This window comes from Mya arenaria, chromosome 9 (assembly GCF_026914265.1).
Source record: "Mya arenaria isolate MELC-2E11 chromosome 9, ASM2691426v1".
In the NCBI taxonomy this organism is placed as follows: domain Eukaryota; kingdom Metazoa; phylum Mollusca; class Bivalvia; order Myida; family Myidae; genus Mya; species Mya arenaria.
The window spans coordinates 38,317,472-38,326,755 of NC_069130.1; positions in this window are offsets into that span (position 1 = coordinate 38,317,472).

Below are 9,284 nucleotides of genomic sequence, written 5' to 3' on the forward strand. Positions count from 1 at the left end.
GTCGAGGTGTCGTCATCAGTGAGGCGTCGCCCATAGCGTCATCGTCGAGGTGTCGTCATCAGTGAAGCGTCGCCCATAGCGTCATCGTCGAGGTATCGTCATCAGTGAGGTGTCGCCCATAGCGTCATCGTCGAGGTGTCGTCATCAGAGGCGTCGTCCATAGCGTCATCGTCGAGGTGTCGTCATCGTCGAGGTGTCGTCATCAGTGAGGTGTCGCCCATAGCGTCATCGTCGAGGTGTCGTCATCAGTGAGGCGTCGCCCATAGCGTCATCGGTGAGGTGTCGCCAAAAGCGGCATCGGTGAGGTGTCGTCATCAGTGAGGTGTCGCCCATAGCGTCATCGGTGAGGTGTCGCCAAAAGCGTCATCGGTGAGGTGTCGTCATCAGTGAGGCGTCGCCCATAGCGTCATCGGTGAGGTGTCGCCCATAGCGTCATCGGTGAGGTGTCACCCAAAGCGTCATCAATGGGATGTCGCCGATTACGTCATCGGTGAGGTGTCGCCCATAGCGTCAACGGTGATGTATCCCCCATAGCGTTTTGCTGAGGTGTCGCCAAATGCGTCATCAATGAGGTGTCGCCCATTGCGTCATCGGTGAGGTATCACCCATAGTGTCATCGGTGAGGTATCACACATAGCGTCATCGCTGAGGTATCATCAATAGCGTCATCGCTGATATGTCGCCCATAGCGTCATCGGCGAGGTGTCTCCCATAGCCTCATCTTTGAGGTATCGTCATCGATGAGGTGTCGCGCATTACGTCTTCGGTTAGGTGTCGCCCATAGCGTCAACGGTGAGGTGTCACCCATAGCGTCAACGGTGATGTATCATCCATAGCGTCATCGGTGAGGTGTCTCCCTCGGTGAGAAGTCGCCCATTGCTGCTTCGGTGAGGTGTCGCCCATAGTGTCAACGGTGAGGTGTCGCCCATAGCGTCAACGGTGAGGTGTCATCCATAGCGTCAACGGTGATGTATCACCCATAGCGTCATCGATGAAGTGTCTTCCTCGGTGAGAAGTCGCCCATTGCGTAATCGGTGAGGTGTCGTCCATTGCGTCATCGATGAGGTATCACCCATTGCGTCATCGGTGAGGTGCCTTCCAAAGCTTCATCGGTTAGGTATAACCCATTGCGTCATCGGTTAGGTATCACCCATTGAGTCATCGGTGAGGTGTCGCCCATAGCGTCATCGATGAAGTGTCGTCATCGGTGAGAAGTCGCCCATTGCGTCATCGGTGAGGTATCTCCCATTGCGTTATCGGTGAGGTGTCGTCATCGGTGAGGTGTAGTCATCGGTGAGGTGTCGTCATCGGTGAGGCGTCGCCACGATACGCCCATCGTGCCATAAAAGAGATCACTCCCTTGTTGGCAAACTCCATAATTGCTCTGTTGGGAAGACGGGTCTGTGGGGATGTTTTCTGCCAAATAAAAAAGGCTTTTATTAATGTTTAATATTATGTCCCTGCTAACATTTGGATAACCTAATATACCACCATCATTATCCTATGTAATAACAACAATATAAGTAGCAGCAGCAGCAGCAGCAAAGGTACCACCGTTATCGTCATCTTTATCACGTATTCAATCGTAATTATAATATTAATCATGAACTTCGAATATAATTGTATCTTACATCTTTGTTGCATCAATGATATTCCAGCTATTGAATCCAACTATGTGTTGTTAAATTCATACCATAGCTGCTCAATGGCGCAGCATCACTTCAGTCACTTCCGGTTGCATGGAGGGACACTTCTGGTACCATAGACGCTGAAACATGTAAACTATGCGTGTACTTACATATTTCATCAGACTATCCACTTGTCAAGACATTTACTATTCCCATTCTAGATATTATCATTTATCCCAATACAGACGAAGCAACCTACCGTTATCATAAAATGTCTGCACAAATGTGCAATATTATATAATTTTATAATAGTATACACGAAAATGGGATAAACATTTCCTGCTACCCGGGTTTGGTTAAAGAAATCTTGGTGAAAATGCTGGCACCTTTTACACTCTCACTGTAAAATTTCTAAAACTAACAGAAAATGCCGATATTCGTGTTTTTCTTAAATTCGGATTGTTTCGATGATTAACCATCAACATCCGTTAAAACTAAAAATACAAAATATATATTTTTGCTTAAAATACGTTCTTTTGCACAGACGTAAGCGAAATGGAACTTATGTTTGGTTGTTGTTTTGTCGACGGCAGTTGGTGCGAAGAAATACAGGTGCGTGGGAGTACGTCAGGTAGTCGGGGAAGAGATAGCAGCGACTATACCATGGCCTCATACGATAGCTGTGATCCTGGGAATATCCTTTAAAATAACAACAACTGCATCATCACCACAAGAACCATATTCAGCATCTATTTCTAATCATCATTATAATTTTATCATTAAGTTTTAATCATATTTTTTTTAATTTCTCGTGTTTTTTTTCAATTATAATAAAGCAAGAGTGCTATTTCAATAAATGATATTTTCCTTCCGTTTATTCTCTTGTTTTTGTTTATTTCGTACCATGGCAGCTCACGGATGGAGCGTCACTTCAGGTGACAAGGGCACCCCCCCCCCCCCCCCAAGATTAGTGAACTTAAGAAATGAGCTTTGCAAATAATAAGTAAAATCAACTGTTAGAGATCTTATATATAATTGTAAATGACTTGGTACTTATAACTACTCCGCATGTCCTTTTAGATTGATCTGACGATGTGAACGGTTTATTTACTTACAGCAATTGCAAGAAAAATGCAAAATCAAAATCAATAGAAACGTTTCGGCATAATCCCACAAAACATTTCATTTTAATATCAGCCGGGCTAATGAATGTAAAACACACAAAACATACATGCATAAGGTAAGTTTGTTCGATGGCCGCCACTTTGAAAGATCCATGTCACGCTTCCCGCCTGAACAATATACATGCAGGGCTGACCAATTAACGTACATGGCTGGTCGTACAGTGCAATGATACCTATTAACGTACATGGCTGGTCGTACAGTGCAATGATATCAACTAACGTTCATGGCTGGTCGTACAGTGCAATGGTACCAACTAACGTACATGGCTGGTCGTACAGTGCAATGATATCAACTAACGTTCATGGCTGGTCGTACAGTGCAATGATATCAACTAACGTTCATGGCTGGTCGTACAGTGCAATGGTACCAACTAACGTTCATGGCTGGTCGCACAGTGCAATGGTACCAACTAACGTACATGGCTGGTCGTACAGTGCAATGATACCAATTAACGTACATGGCTGGTCGTACAGTGCAATGATACCAATTAACGTACATGGCTGGTCGTACAGTGCAATGATACCTATGTTTAGCATAGGTCACGAATAGCCGTTTGATATGGAATTTATCAGCGAGCGTAGCGAGTTGATAACTCCATATCAAACGGCTACTCGTGATCTATCCGACTTAGACAACAGAAAGTGTATTGCTTGTTTTTCATGCCGATACCATACATTTGTATGAGAAAAATGTCAGGAAAGCACAGGAAACAAACATTTCTGCAGTATTAAGAACGTCCTTGTAGCATAAGTAGGTGCACGATTTGCACGAGATTTACCAGTTGAAATATCCGACAGAAAATCAGTTGTGTGTGAGGTTTATCAAACACTTTGCAGGCCTATGATTGGCTGGCTGGAGGTAGCTGTTGTCTAATACTTGGTGATGCACTTTATTGGAAGAAGAAGAAGAAGAAGAAGAAGAAGAAGAAGAAGAAGAAGAAGAAGAAGAAGAAGAAGAAAATATCGCTCAATCCTATAAGTTGACGTGTCAATGGGCTAAAAGGCATTGTTTGAATACAATGGCATTTTAACACGTCTTAGTTTTGTTGTGATACTTGAATTAAGAGTTAGAGCTGTCCTGACGGGGCGTAGTTGACGTTTATATGTAATGTATTTGAAACACCCTACAATTATATTTTTGTTAAATGCATTGAGACATCTTTTATTGAAAGAATTTTTAAAGCTGCATAATGCAATGTGGATCATTGATACGTAGGCAGGTTTTAGATCAGATGTGACCAGGGGCGTAGCTAGACCAAATACGATTTGTAGGCCCGTTCTACTAGGGAAGAAGTGTTTAAAAATAACCACTGTTTTTAACAACACGCAGATGGTACTACAAACTAATTCATTATAAACTTATCTGGTTATATAAAATGCACGTACCTAGGTGTAGGTTTAAGAGAGAGAGAGGGGTTGCATATAGAGAATATTAAACAGTAGAACTCATACATGCAGAATTTTGACAAACCCAGTGAGATCGCGACCCAAGAAATTAACTTGGCTCGGGGTTTTTAAGCACTTTGCAACAAATTTTGCATTTTTCCTAAATCTGCTGGACGTTCGAGGTGGGGAAACCATTGATTTATGCATACGAGAGATTCATGTACGATTTGCTTTGAACGTGTCACGGATTCGAGGTAGAGATATGTACAGGTTTGCATAGATTGTGCAATAGGTATGTTGTCCGCGGCCTTGACCTTTGTCCATGACCTACATACTTGTGGCGTCTGTGTAACACATCGACACAGAAACGTCGTGTGTTAAAGGGACTAGACACCAGATGATACCATTGCAAGAAAAAAGAGAGGAAAATTGTCAAAAACTAAAATTGATATCGTTGTGTACAACGCAATATTACTAACTGGTGTATCACATCGATAACGACGAATTATTTAACATTATACATTATTGCGTATTTTTCCAATCGAAATTTACTGAGTTTGTCTACCACGCAAATCCCAGTAATTTTTAAATAGGTGTTATCTGGAATTCAGCGAGAAAGGTTTTTCCGCTAATTTGCATGTAGGTACAAACACATTAAGCCCAGATTGGTCTGGTGATCTATTCATATTAAAATTCAGCTAATCCATAATCTTTGTCCATATTAAATTATTAAGATGACATAAGATCATAACAGTTAACCAAGTATTTGTACGTACAGATTAATAACGTTACGGAGTAAATCTATTAGCGTCGGTTTATGTATCTGTACTAATCATGTGACTTTCACATGCTAAATTAACGCACTATAAACTGGGAAACCATCATGCGCAATTTTTAAACGGGTAAACTTAGTAAAGACAGCAACGAACAGATACATAGAACAGAACAGAACATTTATTTCCAAGAAGGTCATAAACCCATCTGGCAAAACATGTACATATACCGATGCTTTCTATCACGTTAATTGATGTATCATAAGCTTCATTGGCGCCGCACTGAAGCGCGCGCCTATTATGGAATGGAAATTTATTTTAGTTAGTGGTAGGAGCGGTTTTTAAGTTGATTGACAGTTGGGTTTTACTGTTATTTTATTATGATTAAAAAATGCAAATCGATGGCGATTGCATGGGTGTTAAAAAATGCTATTTATGGTTGAATAGTTTGTCTTCAATTTATCTTCAAAACATTATATCGGAAGAACGACAAATAAGTTTAATAACTGTTCCCGATTAGTTTGCGTTTTCCGATTGGTTACCTGTAATATCATGTGCCGGAAATGTAAACATTCGGAGGAGTTCCGAATGAAATGTTAAATGTGTGGACCGGTAATTATGTGAATGGGAATAATTATGTTTTATGTTGTTTTGTTATGTTTACTGCATTAATAAAACATGAGGTAAGCTGTTTTCTTTAATTTAATCGATATTGAAAATAAATGTTCACCTAACTTTATTTGTTAATGTGTTGAAGGTGACATTAGTAAAATTTTATTACGATTGCCCCCGAGTTGTTTTATTTTTAGAACACTACACGTATCCGGATGTTGCTATTTTTAGAACCAGAAGGTATTTCCCCGCTATTCATAGGTCAATAATGGAATTTCTACATCGTCGATTAATAGTTGGAAACTCGGAGAAGTTTTCTCATGAATATACGTTTAAAATAAGTAAACTCTAAAAGTGCACACTGACAGTTGATTACGATACATCTAACAATTTGAGTCATTACAGTAAAACATGGATTATAAGTGAATTATACGCGTAAGAGAAGATTTTCTGTCGAAAAAACTAATGTCAACAATCAGCATGGAACTAGGATATTCGTATCAAAGGGCTATTCATGTAAGTATCCTTGAGTAGTTGTGTACATTTATGTGTTCAAAAATGTTTGTTTTTTAATTTATCTTCGGAATTCTTAAATAATTTTTATTTGCTAAATGTTAAGACAGCGTTTTAATATTTCTACATGTACTATAAATAAACATGTTACATACTTTACATCTACTTATAATGCACCAGTCAATTGTAACCACGGCCCCCTGAGGTCTGAGGAATAGCTGGGACTTTGACTTTCGGTCCAGCCAACCCCGGGTAAAATTCTCGTCCTGCGGGGACAAACTGATGGTCAAATCCTCGCCATTATATGCCCCCGTACCCCAGGGGGCCTAGGTAAGGCATATTCCCTGCTATATTTTGCTCAAAGACAAAACCAACGCATTCAACCGGCACTGCGAGGCCACCTGAAAGGTAAAAACACAGCCCATTTCCCCGGCTATCCCGGGCATATCCCCAGACCTTTGGGGCCGTGGTTACAATTGACTGGTGCATTATGTACATGTTACATATTTTTAAATGTACTTATGTACATCATTTATGTATATGTTACGAGTATGTAATCTTTTATTTGATTGTTTTATTTAGAAAAATATTAGACTTAAAAATACCCATTATTTGCTTACAAACTGCATATTTTCAAAATAAACCTGTATTAAAAGATAAACATGGTTTCGGGATGGAAGCCACGACAGCTTGGACACAAGCGACATTCATTTGCTTGGTGTAGGTCTCGTTGAACGCCATACTGTTGTGAATCATTATCAACCATATGCACAACAACTACACATCTGTGCCTACTAACCCTTACTCTTGGTTAAAACGGATGTTAGTGCAGAATGTATAATTAATACATGTGCATTTGTATTTTACGGTTGTAGTTTCTGTTGGTTGATAATCAGAAGTATAATTTCTTTCAGGCAGGAAAATGACTGAATATTATATGAAGAATTCCAGCCTGCATTAAATACTTTGTTGGATCATTGAGACAGATTTGACATCCATGTCTATCCACAAGGCAGTCACATCTGATAGAGATGATGTGAGTATTTCATATAAAACATATGTAAGTTGGTGTTTGTTGTTTTATAAACTCACTGTATTCAATAATCCAGTGGTGGTGGTGGTGGTGATGATGAATTTTATTGATAAATTTAGTAATTTTCTTTATATTATATACATGTATGTATCAGCTTATTGTTGTTGTTTTTAAATAATGTTGAGAAATATTAAACTGTTTATATTTTATTTTTTTATATGTATGGCAGTATTATTATCTATACAAATTAGTTAGAAAGTACTTTTTTTTCTTTTACAGCACTAAACATTCTAGATGGGTAAAGAACCTGAAGGGGCATGAAAACCAAATCAGCATTGACTCAGCATTGAGTAATTATCATCTGTGCACACACTACAAGTACAAACGCATGGGAACGAACCAAACTTCAAATGTTGAAGAGTGAAGAATTATTGTGAAAAATTCTAAATGTTAGAATACCATTGACGAAATAAAACAAATAGACATCGATTACCAACAGAGACTGTTTACATGTTATAATATTAAAAAGACATTAGTTGAGAACTTTCACTCTGACATTTTTGGAGGGGCATTACCGCCTACTTAGTGTTCTTGTTTCTTTACATATTTTAATTTAAAAGAACATTCATTGTTTTTAAATCTGAAATCTGAGTTAGTATCATAAGTAAAATTCATTTATTTGAATGATTACATTTTATGAATAATTCCAATTAAGCTTTATCAATTTTTACAAGAAAAAGGTTGATTTTTAAGCATTTTATTAGTTATAAAAATGTATAGTTACATGACATTATGTATATTTTCTTCAAAACTGAACGGTAAACTATCATAAATTGTCTTTTAAATTGTTCATTAGACATCATAGAAAATATTTAAAATGATTTCAGCAGGTTGTCTTATTATTAACTATTTTTTTATGAATTTATAAAACTGCAATATATTTTCAAACATCGAAATACTGCTCTGTTCCGAAGACTTACAAGATCAATCAAAATTATTTTTTTCCATGTGTATCAATAATATGTTCGGTTGAACTTAATTTTTCTGTTAACTGAAGTTTATTTTACCAGAAACTGTTGTGTTTATTTCATAATCTCTGATAATGTGAAAAAAAAATCAAATATAGACAAAATATTTTTAATTCACGGTAAAAAATCTTCAAAATTTGGATAAAAGTCCCATAGTGTACCATGATAATAACTATGTTGTCGGTAAAAGCTTTATAAAAGTGTGTATTACTTATACCTTAATTCAGTTTAAATAATTATGGCCTTTAAGGATTTGTGTTTTCATATAGATTTCCTGTTATATTGAGCTTTGTCAATTTTTGTTGTTGTTTTGTATTATGTACAATTACTACTTCTATTTCCTAACTTTTGTCTCATTTGTCAAATTGAATTGTTACATTTTAAAGTGAAAAAAAAACACACTATTTTTAAAGATGCAATCTTACTCCCAAATAAGACTTATCACAATTAATATTATTGTTTTGATTTTTTTTAAAATGGGTTGATAGATGTCAACAACAATGTTTTTAATGAAGGATCTTGAGTTCAATTTGCTAATAAGAATGAAAATAAAACATGGTATTTCTGCCTTGTGATACTATAGTAGACCACAGTAAATCTTTTAGCAATCACCAATCATTTAATATTTGTCATGCTTTCTGCTATTATAAACAGGGTCACAAGCTTGTTATCAGTAAACAATATTTCAGTAAATGCATTATTTAGTAAGTAGTTATTGTTTTATCATTCAATTTGACGTGTGTTATAAATACTATTATATGTATTGATTTCAAATACTAGTAAGAGTTTCACTTTAAAGATGCTCATTTAAAGATAATGAACAGACACACAAAAACTAGAAACATTTGATACTAATTATATGAATGATTATTGTTTAGGTGACCTCTGATTTGTTTTGGAGATATTCATAAATTGATGTTATTCTTTATTGTCTTCAGTTTCTTATACATTTAAGGATTTTTATGATTGCTTTTCTGGTATATATTACAATGTAATTTAATGCAAATGAACACACACTTTAAACTCTAGACACATTTGATACTAATGATATAAATAATTATTGTTTACATTTCCTCTGATTTGTTATGAAGATATTCATAAGGGGTGTTCTTCATGTTATTATACAT